This window comes from Mytilus californianus, unplaced genomic scaffold (genome assembly GCF_021869535.1).
Source record: "Mytilus californianus isolate M0D057914Y unplaced genomic scaffold, xbMytCali1.0.p SCAF_10, whole genome shotgun sequence".
Taxonomy (NCBI): Eukaryota; Metazoa; Mollusca; class Bivalvia; order Mytilida; family Mytilidae; genus Mytilus; species Mytilus californianus.
In genome coordinates this window covers 50870398-50886298 of record NW_026262582.1, presented here as the reverse complement: position 1 = coordinate 50886298, position 15901 = coordinate 50870398, and the positions used below count along the sequence as shown (strand labels likewise).

The window sequence follows — 15901 nt, the reverse complement described above, 5'->3', positions numbered from 1 at the left end:
CGGATGGTGTTTCTGAAGGTTAATTTTGTACGGCAACAACATCATGAGATCTGATACTGATACATACATGTGATCGCTTGTATTACCGGATAATAAAGTAGGTGAATATAGTTGTTATTCTTGATTCTTGAAAATTTAAATGTGGGTTTCAAACGTCCAATTTGCAATTTTTTTTCAAACCGTGCGACAACAAGGAAAACTTGTACTATGACGTCAGATTCAATGTTCTGAAGAACGACAACTCTTTTCTTCAAAACGAACGAGAAAAAAAACATGAAAATTAATCATAACTTTTTTGAAAGGTCGGTGACATATACATTTTTTTGCTTTATTTTGAAGAGTACACATGGCACTTTCTTTCTTGAAATTTTTATGAAAAAATCACTGGTAGATATTTTTTAATACTTGAAACGTTTTTCATTCTTGCGTTTTATTTTTGGTGCGAATGAAATAAATCATATATTTTAAGATCAAAACAATAAGAATCTTAAAGTCTTGAACCTGTATTTGATAGACACAAATCTACTGTTTAACATGAAACAAGAATTATGCTTGTAGGTTTGATATAATGGTATTTTTTGAGAGTTTAAATAACAAGCAAATATCATGTTAATATTCGGGAAAACACGAAACTGAGGTTACTATAGTGACAAAACTAAGTCGGTGACCCCCAATTTTTTTTATCATATTTTGTTCCTCAAAACATGAAATACCTTCACATAAAATTTTAAGGAAAAATCACTGGTAGAACTGAATAGGCTGTTTGGTCTTTAAAAGATATTATTTCAATTCGGTAATCTTTTTTCGAGTAAGTTTTTTGTAGGATCGAAAACTACATCAGATTAAGTTTAAATTGAAAGTCTAAATAAACAACATCATTGCAAGATAAGCTCGTGCTTTTACACCGTCCAATCCTTACTAAAATTCACACTATCATAATTTTATATTAGGTACATAGGTTTTCAAAAGAATATTTTTAGGGCACAATTATTTCATAACATGTGATCAAATTATAGATATAATTTTATATATAATCGCTCATGTAAACGATGTCTGACTATGCTTACCATAACAAATTAAAAGCATGTTCAGTTCTTAATATTGTCTAAAATTTATATGTTCAAACGATTTTTTTGTTTATTTTTTTTGCACAATCTGTTCCTTGAACTCTATTAATGTTACAAAGTTATTTCGTGCATACGACATGTAGTATCTATTGTTCTAGTAATATCATTGATCTTCCTAAAAAAAACCTAGTTCCTTCTATTACAAATCTTGATGTCCGAATTTCTGCTAGTAGATACTGTTGTCATGGTTATACTGGATTTTTATGTTTTCTTAAGGTATTCTTTATTCTTCTGAATATCAATTTATATTAGCACGAGGGTCATTGCCACTGGTGTTGGAGTTTTTATTCCCGGAGGGTATCACCAGCCCAGAAGTCAGCACTTTTGTGTTGACATGAATTATCATTGATATGGTCATGATTATAAATTAACTGTTTACAACACTTTACATGATATACTAAGGCTTTTCTACATCAGGAATAGATTACCTAAGCTGTATTTGGCAAAACGTTCAGGAAGTGTTAATCTCAATGCTCTTCAACTTCGTACTTTTTTGGGCCTTTTTAACTTTTTTGTATTCAAGCGTCACTGATGAGTCTTTTGTAGTCAAAACGCGCTTCTGGCGCAAATACAAAATTTCAATCCTGGTATCTATGATGAGTTTATTTATGCACATTGTACATAGAAGCAAGAAACAAAACACAAGGTAAAGTTTCATCGGTTTATAAAAATGTTTTACAAAGATCTTACATTTTTCAGAAAAAGAATAACCACAGAATAAAACACTTGATCTGATAACAAATGCAAAATGATTACAAAGTCCATTTTACGACATACTTCATTTATTTGCAAGTGGAATGTACTTATTGAACATATATCAAATATCACAGAAACAACATCTAATATAGTCAATCATATATTAATGCATTACTGTTCTTAACAATTAACAACTAGATAAATTCCCTAACCGACGACTTTAGTGGTACATTTTCCTGCACAATTGTATTCAGACAGTCTTTATGCAATATAAGAATCTAGTAAGAAAGGAGAAATTGTAAGCAACAATTATGAAGAATCAGACGGCTGCAAAGATTATATTAGGCTCAATAGTTATCGAAGGTATCAGGCTTATTCATTTTTAAGCATTCCTTTATGTATTGAAGACTTATAGTCGATTCGAGAAAAAGAACAATGCGGGTTTCAGTTCACCTGGATTTACCATATTACGTCTATCTTTAGCAATCTTTGAAACCACTTCTGCCTCGGAACATTATTTCGACTACAATGACTATCCAACTCGACAATCTCAGGATGCCTTCGTTGACAGTTTCTGTGAAAAGAAAATATGATAAATAATACATGATCAATTTTAAGATGACTTACAATTTCTGTATGTAGCCTAAAGGGTGTCACGATAAAATCTGATATAACATTGGGGATTTTCTATCTGATTTTGTAAAACATTTACCATGATTGTCTTAAAACTACTTTCATATATATGCATTTGATGATATGCTTGTCTATCATGTATATGTGTGCATTTTTTTCTAATGCTACAAGAATGTTATTATTACAGCAGAACATATCCATACCTTATGTTTGTACATTTATAGTTTTAACAATATTCGTTAATAACTACGTATCTGGGATTTGACAAATTCCGCAATTCATTTTAGTTTAAGCATTACTTAAAACAAACGAAAAATATCACCTCATAAGCATAACTGCCTAAAACAATCGTATAGCCAAACCTGTAAACTCAGTGATAAAACACTGTTTGAGAAAATTGTTTGTAAATGAACAATCCGAATATGTTATCATTAAGTCTGAAATAACCTCTTCTTAAAGCCCTTTCTCTTTTGCCCTGTCAGATTCTCTCTTTTTATAAAGGTTTTTAAGATAATAAACAAAACATGCATTTTTCCATTTAAATCTATTTTTAGCCATGTCGGTCATCTTGGTTGGGAGGCAGATTCAATTGCTTAACAAGATAACCCTATAATGATTGTGACCAAGTTTTTTAAAATGGGGTAGAATCGTTTCAGAGGAGAAGATGTTTGAAAAAGTTAACGGATGACGGATGACGAACACAAAGTGATGAAAAAAGCTCACTTGACCCTATGGGCTAAGTGAGCTAAAAATAGGAAGATATTCCATTATTTTAAATTTAACAACAAACTTGCTCTTCTTTGTGCTATCGACAATAAACAAAATCCAGATTGCGCAGTAATGTATGAAATATTCCGGACATGTAAACAACATTGTTCAATTTAAAACTACTCTATTCAAAAACCGGTAGTCCGAGTTGTGCTAAAACAATAAACAGCAATAGATATAAAGTGCACTCTATTACAACTATATAACATTAGCAAATAGGACTGTTTCAAATCGTAACAGAGAGCGACTTTCACTTATGTTATGTATAATCATTTTCCATATATAATTTTTATAATTTTACCAAAGAAATGACCATGACAGATTTTCCCTAAAAAAAATCTAAGATATAATTTGATCCGTTCTAGCGAAGAACCATTTCTATGATGAATATATATACAGTTCTGGATGGAACTTAGAACTGATTGCACTTTTCAATTTAAACAGAATATATCAAAAATTAAGACCATATTTACTGCAGAAAACCTTATATAGATTTAGAAAAAATAATGAATACATTGTCCAAGGTAATTGGTAAAGTTATATCTAGTGTGCTTAATAAATACCCCTTTTTCGACATCTGACATTTTCATATCTTGTTGTCCGCCTTAGGAACTGCGGAGGTAACGTTATCATCTGGAAAAAAATAATACGAAAAAAAAAAACTTTTCATATCATACTACGTTTAGAAGCTTACCATTTAAAACATTGTTGTATAATTTCTGATTGAAAATGATTGTTTTTCAATTAAAATATTATGTTTTAAACTGAAGAAACAATGATTTGGATATAAGAAACCGATGTCAAATTATATGATATAGGACCATTCAACAATTTCTTTTGAGTTTTTGAAATATTTGTTATGTTCATATTTTAGAAGAGGGACGAAAGATACCAGAGGGACATTCAAACTCATCGATCGAAAATAAACTGTCTTAAAAAGAAAGCGACAAACAGACAAATAATAGTACACACGACACAACATATCAAACTAAAGACTAAGCAACACGAACCCCACCACAAACTGGGTGTGATCCGTAGGTGCTCCGGAAATGTAAGCAGATCCTGTTCCACATGTTCTTATTCTACTGTTGTTCACTTAAATGAAATACAGTTCTGTCATAAAAAAAAGTTAATTTATCGCTCAGAAAAAAACTTTAATCACAAAGTAGAGTAGACTAGCCCTTGGTCTACAATAAAGAAAACCAACGATTTATTGAGATATCCTTGCCAAGGGCTTCAATAGCTGAGTAGTGTTAGTAATGCATCCTTAAAGATCAATAACCTGACCAAAGGGCAAAGAAGAAAAAAACCGAAGGCCACCAATGGGTCTTCAACACAGCGAGAAAATCCCGCACCCGGAGGCTGAATTAAGCTGTCCCCAAAGCAAAAAAAAAAAAACTGTACTTGTTCAGTGAAAATGGACGTCATACAAAACTGCAAAACATATGAATGAACTAAAATTGAAAAGCATACACGACTAACAAAAGCCAGAGGCTCCTGGTGTTGGACATGCGCATGTTTTATGCCATCTTAACCCTCCCTTATACCTCTAGCCAATGAAAATTAAACATACACTAAGCAATACGCACAGTAAACGCAGATATCAGAATATAGTAATAAAAGAATCTACGCAAAATGACAATTATACATAGATTAACAAAGGACTACCAGCAGTTACTGACATGCCATCTCCAGACCTAAATTTTACTGATTTTTTCTTCACCATATGAAAATAAAGCACAATCCCTTCCGTAAGGGGTTCAGTATTATACCATAATATACAATATGAGTGAAATATAACCCGTATCAATGCGTGTTCAATTGATCAATGTAACCTGACTCTCAAATTCAGTAAAAATAAGTTCATATTTGATTCCGCTGAGAATACGGTTAGTACCAAAAGCCGAAAGATACTGTGAAACATGAATCGATTAAATGCTCATAATCTTTACAGTGGTAACTCGAACTTTGTGTTGCGGTTTTGTCTGTAAACAAGAACGTACTAGGTTCTTGAAACATCTATAAAATACTACCATTGCTATGTTTAACTTAATTATAACTTGATAATCATACATACCACGAAAAAAATTCCATATTAATGAAATACAGACTCCAAAAAAACCTCCCACGAATGGAAAGAGGATGTAATATCCCCAATCTGAAAGAAAAAAAATCCAGTCACCTTTCTTTTGGAAAAACTGATGTTTGTCAGCACGAATAATCTACTACTCTAAGTTTTTGAAGAACGAAATGTACAATAAAAGCGATAAGCAAACGGTTGTATTTAAATAGGAATGATTAAGTTTACCATGCAGGTCCACTTATACAGTGGAAGTTAATTTCGTTTTGAAAAAGGTAAACATTCTTCTTTTTTATGTTTAAATAAAAACTTCAATATTTTAAACAAAAGCTAAATTTCAAACCTTTGTGTCCCTTTATCTTTGCAAGTGGGTTTCGTGTTGGAAAAGACTGTGATAAGATGCATAACAAAGCATGGGTTTAGTGTATTATACATAACATGAATGAGTTGAATTTTCAAATATGTTGGCCTCGAGCATCACTGAAGAGAAATTTACTGTCAAATGCGCATCTGGTGCTGTAAAATTAGTACCGTTTATTTCATTATTTCATTCCTACTACTGGGTGGATACCTTTGTTAGTGGACTGTTAGTCCAAAAAGTATCACTAGCCAAGTAGCCATTGGTTTGGTTCTGGCATGCAAGTACGGATATTGTTCTGAATGAAATTATCTGTTCAGAAATTAGAAATCATTCTAAATTAGGGAATGTATCTCCTTCATGCAAAACTCTGATTTCTTGCCCGTTTTTTTGTGCTAAAATTAAAACCCTTTTAATTTATCAGCTCTTCAACGTTAGTAATAAGTTGGAATTTCAAATATTTTATAATTGTAGATATGCGCATCTAGTGCAGTTAAATTAGAAAGTTGATTTACAAAATATTTGTCATTTATGTATATGCCACCAATTTGTAACAGTCTTTTGATATTTGAATAGAGCAGCGAACATCCTTCTTGGTAGAAATTGTCATAACAAATACTTATGTTTATAATATATCAGTGTTCATTTTTGCATTGATATATAGCAATTCAAAATTGACAATTACGTATGTTCTATCCACAAAGGATGACCTAAAAACAAGGTACGAGTTAGGGCAGTATCAATATATATTTCAAACTATTTCGTATTTTCATAATCATTTGTTGAATGGTATGTACTTTAATAAAACAATGATGCTTTAGTGTATATATACTGTAAATTTAAAATTATTGCTGGGTTTTCATAGAAGCGACAAAAATGACAGGAAAGGGGGATGTAACGTAATAATAATACCATTCTGAGATCTGATGTATACACGTATAAATGTATGCAGATTTCTTGAAATTGCAATAACCAATCACACATGTTGTGTCTATTCCTCAAAATTAGCAATAATAAATGCATGCAATACATGTAAGTACCTAATTTGGATTTTTATACTACTATCGTAGCAAAGTTTAGCTATTGTTGATTGCAACAAAATGGCTTGACATGGATCATAATTGACAGACGATATCACAGAAGCCATCATAAGTTTAATTGAAAGTGGTCGACGAGCTAGCTTTATTTTTTCAAATCCACAATTACAAAGCGTCGGCAAAAGCGCGGTTTAGAAAATCTTCCTCAAAGCAGAAGAAAATAAACTGTTATCAAACGAGCAGACACTTGTCAAGGATTGATTAAACGTCTCGTCGTTGTAAATACAATTTATCACTCGTACAACTGCTCAAGCGTCCAGACGAGTTGTACAACGAAAATGTCATGCATCAGGATACACCAGACGATCTGTACGATACAAAATTGACATTATGGGTGTAAATCAAAAAAATTTGCTTTGTGCAGGAGTAAACTTTATTGGTCAGTAAGAAATGAGTGGAAAAAAAATATATTAATCGATGAAACCTGACGGTACAATTATGAACAAAGTCAAATGTAATTTTGAGACTGGGATTTTAAGGTTGTGTTTCATAGCGATCATCCACAAATCTTAAAATAATGATAGGGGATGTCTTAAATACTATGAAGTTAGTACATTACCTGTGAGAAATGGTATTTAAACTTTGACACGCATACAGAATAATAAGTGGTTTTAATACATTTTGGCAATGAACCTTGTCTATTCCTAGATTGTGATGCATCCTGTCATCGATCAAGGGTTTTTGAAGAAAGGAAAAGACAAAATTAAAAATCCCAACCATACTGGCCTGCTTTATCCACAGAGTTAAGCGCAATCGAGACTAGCTTGCTTCTAATAAAGAAATTAATTAAAATAGACTTTATCTAATTCGTAACGTTGAAGACCTTTAGTCTGACTTATTCTGTGTCTGGTTATTTTATATTCAAAGAATATATTTAAGCATCCTTCGTCGCTGCAGAACAGTTCTAGTTCAGGTTTGTTTTTACTTGGCGTCAGTTTAGTAAGTTAACTTTTGTATGGCACCAAATGCTCATATCTACGAATATTGTCTTGTGTACCTTAATGGATGTACGTGCTTAGCCATAGCATAGAGCCTAACATAGCTCATAATGATATTTAAACAGTTATGGACTTGTTTATCTATTCACTGTAAAAAGATGTAGACAATGTGTTGATTCAGCGAACATACGTCTTCCTTTTTTTAAATCTGGCACATATATTGTTTATGATGTTTTTGTGATGACTTTACAGTCAAATTAAACCATTGTTGTATTGGTAACTATCAACATGATTAAACATTAATTTGATTTTAATAACACCAGGCAATGTTTTATTTTTATGAATTTATGAGGTCAAATAAGTGCAAAACTTTAACTTGTTTGACGAAATTAAAACAATCAAAAAAAAAAATATTACACTTTTGGGTTTCAATGCTTTTCAAGTTTTTGTTCGGTTAAACTATCAAATTGTCGTGGTTTTAGGATCATCGTTGATTGTGTAGACTATAGCTACACGTGCTTTTTGCCTATCAAAACACCTTGTTTCTTTGATGATATTTTTAATTCCTTTGTGGACACACTTTCTTCATTTTCAAGTTTCAATGACTTGGTTAGAGATAATCCTAGAAATAGTCAAAGTCAGGTATAGAATATAAAAACACAAAAGAACTGCAATTTGCTTATTCTGTAATTTGATACACAATTTCACATTGACTCTCATTTTGAACATGTTCTAAACAATTTGTTTAATGTTTATGTGTTTGATTTGATTTGCAAACAGAAATGTTTCTCATGAAACTGTCATGTACAGTTTAGCCTTTGTTTTAAATACTTATAGTCTGACCCTTAAATTACATAATAAAGTCAAGTGTACATATATTTAAAAAATAAAACATACCTTTATCAATGTCTTTTACATAAACATGAATCAACACTAACGCAATCACAAATAAAACAAATAGTGAAGTGCATATCAATAATCCTGATCCTGAAATAAAACAGTCATTTACGTTTGTATTTCGTTTCAGTCATCATCATCTTTCTAATTGTTTCATTTTATTGGTTATTCATTTCTAATCGTAAATATATCATGTATATCAAACGAAGGCTTTTGTTATTGGTGAATATATGCAGATATTGCAGGAGTTAGTTATCATTAATGTTTGATGGGTCGTCAGTTGATCATTGATTAATAATAGTATAGTAGCATTCTGCATAAGAGTTACAACTCATTTTACATGGAGCAACACTTCAATACATGTGTCTTTGTCTTAAAATACTAGTTAAACATTTGTTTTATCAACAAAACAAATAATTCGTTGTTACCATGGATTCATTTAGGTCAATCATCCTTGCATAAAAAGTGCATATTAATGTTTAGTTTTTATATTGAGAATATACGTTATGTTGTAATTTAAATGATTTGCAATTTTCGTACTATAGAATAATGTGTTCTTGACAGCGGATGCGTATACATAAAAGGCCCCAGAATGTATGTTATGCATCATCACCAAATACAAAATATATCAAACACAAGTGCTTCCACTTTAATTGTAGACACAAATCGTTTCAAATTAGCAGAAATGATAAAATTATGAAGATTTCAGTACTTGAAGATGCATTTCTGATGCTGATATCTGATTCCTATACAGTGTAATGAATATGAAAAGAGCTCAAATTGATGTAACGAAAGTATTCATATTTCCAATAAAAAGCTAAAAGTTTACATTTTAAACAAATTTATGAAATGCTCTTTTTTCGGTCAAAAAAGGGATTTTACCGGGCTTACACATTTTAATCATTTTTTGGACGTCATGATGATATCACTTAAGATTTGTTTTTGATTTTGTTTTCAAGTATCAATAAAATTAAAACGATAATTATGAAAGGTTTTCATTTTTTTTAAGTTCCCGGGCTCACAATTATTACTCCACCAACGGAACAACTTGAAAACAACTTCCATATTTCCGACTGTGTCTGTTTGTTTTGTTCACGCATCGATGTCAATATAATGGAATATGATGCAACTGTCATACAAGCTAGCTATAAAACCAGGTTAAATCGACCATTTTCTACATAAGTAAATGCCTGTACCAAGTCAGGAATATGACAGTTGTTACCCATTTGTTTGATGTGTTTGAGCTTTTGATTTGGCCATTTGATTAGGGACTTTCCGTTTTGAATTTTCCTCGGAGTTCACTATTTTTGTGATTTAACTTTTTTCATATAATGATGAAAATGATGAGTTACAGGACAACAACAGTTTTACAAAGCTTTTAAGTACAACGTGTCTCAAAATTGTAATTGATATTGCATTACAAGAAGTTGGTTTTGATTTTTAAATGAACGCTTGATAACTTTCGTGAGTTCGAATTAGTTCAAGCGTTTGTTTCGAGATAACCCTTTATACAGAACAATGAAGTCTTAACATTTAAAAGCCAGGGTGTTTATATGCTCAACGTTTCCTGAGGTAGTGAACAAATACGATTCGTAATAGTTTTATAATTTATGAATGATTAATTTTATTTAAGTATTACCGAGCACCTACTACTGACCTGACGATTCCAGAGGCTTTTTGTTAAATACCACAAAAAAGGAAATTTAGTATAATTTAAAAAGATAATACTCAATGTTTAAACACATGTTTATATTTCCAAGCAGTGGCTCGATGGGCAAGTCTCCGATTGAGCTATCAGGTCAAGCATCAGAACAATCATGATCCATCATTTACGATACATTTTTTTTTATTTCCTTTTAAACAATGTTTAACTTGCTTATTATATGTGTTATCATTAAATGTTAACACATGACATGGGTAAAATATATCTGTTCCTACTGTGCTTTAATTTGGATAATGCACAGCAAAGGTGTGCATTAACTGCCTCAGATATACTGCACAGTTCAAAAGTAATCTCACCTTTAAGAAGCGGACCCTGGATTTTGAGAGGGGTGTTTTTCCATAAAAATGTTGACGATTTTATGCTAAAACATAATATGTTTTCCATTCAAAGGGTGGGACATAAAATACTCTATAACATTTTGTGTACATTGTAAATCTAAAATCGGTGTTTTACAGTCAAACCAGATAATAATTAACAAACTAAGGACATCTTGAAGGCAACATATAGTATATTTTTCAACAATAGATATGTGTCTACACAATATGTCAATTTCTAATTCGTCACTGATTTATATAAAAATTGTAAATAAAATTAATAACAACGACTAAAAAAATGTATCATTAAATCGCAATTCTCCAAATAATGTAACATTTTTTTTACAATTTAGGAAGTAGCCGAAATAAGAAAAAAGTTAATGATTTAATACTTACCAAGTTAAACTAAATAAAAGCGTAATTTCCCCCTTTCTTTATCCTGCAAGAAACTTTCCTAGGATCCGTAGATTGCGGAATATCGTCCGCATATTTCCAAAACGTTCACATAAATTGATGGCGCCATGTGTTAAAAAAGTTAAAGGCCAATCAAATCGGTACATCATTTAATCTGCACGGTCATGATGACCCTTTAACCCAAACTCCTACGTCGTTCGGATAAATTTGGGTCAACCGAGCCGTGCAGATTAAATTATATATACCGACTTGCTTGGCCAATAACTATAACATAACATTTGAATTACATTGAACGATAACACGTGTTTATATCCCCGTTTTTTTGTAAATAAAAGTCTAAGCTATTCCATAATACAACTTATAAAAAGTATGTGGAGTGTTTTTCTTCACATACTGTTATTTACATGTAATATAATATCATATCCGACACTTACCGATTGTCGCAGCTATACGGTAACGACACCCTAAAATGTAATTATTTAGAAAATTAAATTATTTTCAGTAGGGACTATGGGATTTTTTTTACAATAAAAAAAAACCCATCAACATCATATTCTAATTAAATTATATCTTGTGTAAATAGAAGTTATTGCTTGCCGAAGCTCGCATAAGACCTTAGTTTTGTCGAAAAATTCAAAGTTTTGTAAACAGGAAATTTATAAAAATTTTAAAATGAAAGAATACTAGATAGGGACATTTTATAGAAAAATAGAAAAGGCCACGAAAACATACAGCGCCTGGCTTCGACAAACTAACATTATCATGTTAAATACTACCAAACAGTTTAACCCTTGACGATTAATTAAATCAACCCAAATGATAATATATTAAAAGCTATAAACTTAGTAAAATTGATTTTTTTTATGAAAGCATAACAGTTTTATAATCTGTCTGACCCCAGGCCCCATACTATCATTATCTTGCATATACATAATAATTGGCTTCTTAATTTTTCGTGGTTATCTGAAATGATCTGTTACTCTTAAATCATGTTGAAGTCAATTTATTGTTCCGCGCGCAATATTACACCTGTATCGCTTCTCAACGTAGAAAAGTTAATGTCAAGATGAGTCGTTGTTTTGATAAGTTTTAATGTTGTGTTAAATAGATTGAATATCTAGATTTGACAATCCATTGCAGGTATAGAACCACTTATGCAGGCCCGGTCGGAAAGAACATACAAGAAAGTAGTACATATTTTAAATAAAATAGTTCCTACTCAAAGCTGAATCTTTGTCAATAGGGGGAATATATGGGTAGTTTTGGTATCAAATGAAAGCTTGGGGACTTGGGAACACTGTAGAAACCGTGTTCAAAGGTTTGTTTGAATAATAAAGAAGAATATGAAATTTTAAAAGGAGGGCACATTTGGCCTGTTTTTCAGATCAGAAGTTCCTGTTTTTGTACTATCAAACTTCCGGGAATCAGTACGCTCTAATATGCACTTAAAGGTATGTTGATTTTTTCAGCACAAGTCAGCATAAGGTATAGTTTTGTCATGAAATACCTACCACTTTATTTGAACTTATAAAGACAAAGTAGCCATTAATGCTTGAAATTGCAGAATTTAACATAGAAAGCAATGGGACTATGAATTAGTGGTTTTATACCTGCAGCAAAAATTAAAATAACAAAATATTTCATTCAAAACATTTTCGTCGCACTTTGAACTGCTCACAGTATTAATATCTCATGGCATTCCATGTTCACAAAACCACCGAGGTAAAGACCATGTTTTTAAAATCAAAAACATTACACTTGTATCGACCAATTATCTCGCATTAGAACAGTCATAAACCATTGTTTTCTTATATTATAGCATATATAAATGTAAAAATAAATGTCAATCTTCAACAATGATTACGCTTTAATTGTTTTTTTAAGATATTTGTCTATGTTAAAGCCCTCCTACTTTTATTCTTGCCAGCTAATTATTTTCTAAGTTCTGTAACACAACAATTAACGTTTATTACATATGTAGTCTTTTCTATTATCTTAGAAATTTTGAATATCAAAATGAATGAACAGATGCAGAAAATAAAATGCGAAAATAACCCCTAATAAAACTTAAAATATAACATGACGGTTACATGAAGAACTCTCTAGAGTAAATAGGTAAATAAAATGACAAATCTTCACTAGGGCCGGACAAATTTAGTTGTGAGAGTACATACATTTCATTTATTCCAATATTTCTAAGTATATATTTAGCCACAGTAGATTATCATACTTCCTCTGTTATTTGGTCTCTTATGGAGAGGTGTCTCATTGGAAATCATTCCACATCTACGGGTTTATACCTTTAAAATTTCACATAAAGATAATTGTTCATCTAAAACACATAGGATAACAGTTACTCATAATTGATTTTTTTTGGAAGAAAAAAAAAATTCAATAGACATTGGAATCACCAGGCTGAAAGTAATTTACTCAAAGTATGATGGCTCGTAATACATAGTTTACCTGTATTGTTACATTACAGTACAAAGAACTCTATTCGGGAATATATGCTAAAATTTTGAAAGGGGGCGAAAGAGATAAACTTGGGATAAAGAGCTCTTGCTTTTGTACTCAAGCGTTCATGCAAGTTTCTAAATGAATTGCAATTTCCAACAATTTCGTATTATACATGCAATTCGAATAGTTCATGTGAAAATACACTGAAACTGTCATATGTATTCTTATAATATCATGATATGTATTATAAAAATGTTTCGTTCTTTCATCAAGTTTTCTACACTATACAAAGAGAAATTTATAATGAATTGTTGCACTTACCTTGTGTCGTATCCTCCGAACGATGATTGTTATGATTATTTCCATTTGTGTTATTGTTGGTATTGTTCCGAATTCCTAAATTACAAAAAAATGTGGTTTCGAATAGCCGTACATTTTGTTGCCATGTGGACAGGATATGTTTACATGACATGATTTTTATTTGTATTAAATAATTTGATCTGCAGTGGCGTAGCTTGCATGTATGCTCAGATGCTCAAGCATCCACATCATTTTGACAAAAAAAAATAAAATAAACAAAAAAAATATATAATTGCATATAATCGCATATGTTCGCAGCAGATACACACGTAGGTCTCCGAATGTTACAGGGGCAAGGATATGAGAACAACGCCAAATCACTTCCGAAGCATGTGTTCTTCATTTATTTTATGTAACCAAGATGGAAAAGCAGAAAAGTGTTCTCGACCTTTTTCATAAAAAAGTATACGTCATCGGCTACTGCAAGCGCAGAGGATGATGATATGCAGACCCGCGGACAAGTTTCGTCTGAAATTGAACCAAGCGGAGCAATGGCTTCAACATCTGACGAAACAACATTGTTACCACCTAATAAACCACCATATCCTGATGTCGCTTCCTGTGACATGAAAGACGAAATGATCAAAACTCAATATGTCACAGAGTGCGATAATTCCTGGGCTTATAACTACCTGTTTCCATATAGGTACAAATATTAATTTTATTTTCACATGTTTTGGCAATATCACCACTATAAAGGCTAAGTGATCATAAATCAAAAACTCTATGGGGAGGCTCAAATTCCGGCAAAAGGGGGTCACTGGTTCTTATATTCCAAAGTTCCTTAAACAGTAGTGCCACTGTAATAGGTACGTTTCTGAGCTGTCAAATATAAAAAAAAAGGGGGGGGGGGTGACAATAAAATTATATTGGAAATATATGAATTGTTGGTTATATTGAAATTCAAATCTATACAGCCTCAGGTATGCCAAATATATATAAGTGACCCCATGCTTACTTAGGGGTCAGGGCTTAAGGGGAATGTGAGTATCATGTATTGAGCTTTGCTTTAAATTTCCAGTCTTGTTTATGTTTGTATTTAAACAAATGGAATATATAATGGCACAATCCATGATTTAAAGTTTTGGTTAAATTGTAGGGTTATCTATGGTCGGGAGTGAAACTGAATGCATTTTGGTTTAAAGAGAATCCATGGCTAAGACATTCGATGTTTACTGACGTACTCTATTTCGGAAGTTGTACTGTCTTCGCAGATAAAGGTGCCAAAGACAAACTGTTCATTAATCTGGTTACTGATGGGTTAATCTTTTTGATATGTTACTCGTCACGAAAAAGATGGACTGTAATTACAAAAATTTTACATCTGTTAAGGGAAGAAAGCTGAACTTTTTGTTGTAAATAATCTGAATTGTTAATTTTGTAAATAAATTATCATTGGAACCATATTCAATATTTTCAAGGTACTTATTTATGGAATTGAAACAAAAATCCAACTAATGTCGGATCTGGGGGTAGTACACATGCATTCAGGGAAAATGTGGGAAAAATATAATTTTCTGCATAAAATGGTCCAAAAAATAATTTGGGATTCGCTTCGCTCGGCGACAGTTTGGCATCCACATCCATTCAGCCCTGGCTACCCATTGATCTGAATCAGATATTACACTGCTATATTCCTAATATGAACAGGAATCTTAACATACATTAATTCTCTATGCTTGAACACGAATTGGTTGAGAAAAAGGCGATTGGGCAGATGTAAATAAGAGTGACCACACATATTTTTCATATCAATGGTAATACTTGATAACAATAACGAACAGATAACCAATTCATTGAATTTGGTAATTTAAACACACAAATCAGTTATTGCGGTAAATACAATAATGATGATGTAAACAATGTGCAAGTGATTTTATTTTCATTACCTCCGTTACCTTTCTTTGTTCTTCGTATATTATCACAGCGCCATATGCAACTCGTTAATAACTGAAGAACAGTGAAGGAAGCAACTGCTACATATCCAGCTTTAAAACCGTCTTCTGTTGAAGAAAATTTCAAGATATCAATTAATTTGA

General features: G+C 31.7%; 1 long non-coding RNA gene across 1 annotated transcript; it reads right to left on the bottom strand.

Moving 5' to 3' along the window:
* Positions 1 to 1774: 1774 nt before the first annotated feature.
* On the bottom strand, positions 1775 to 8679 carry LOC127718856 (uncharacterized). Its single transcript, XR_007989983.1, has 4 exons — positions 8595 to 8679; positions 5302 to 5382; positions 3788 to 3857; positions 1775 to 2397 (listed from the first exon to the last, which is right to left on the bottom strand). It is a non-coding gene; the product is annotated as an uncharacterized LOC127718856 (long non-coding RNA).
* Between the last annotated feature and the right edge of the window lie 7222 nt (positions 8680 to 15901).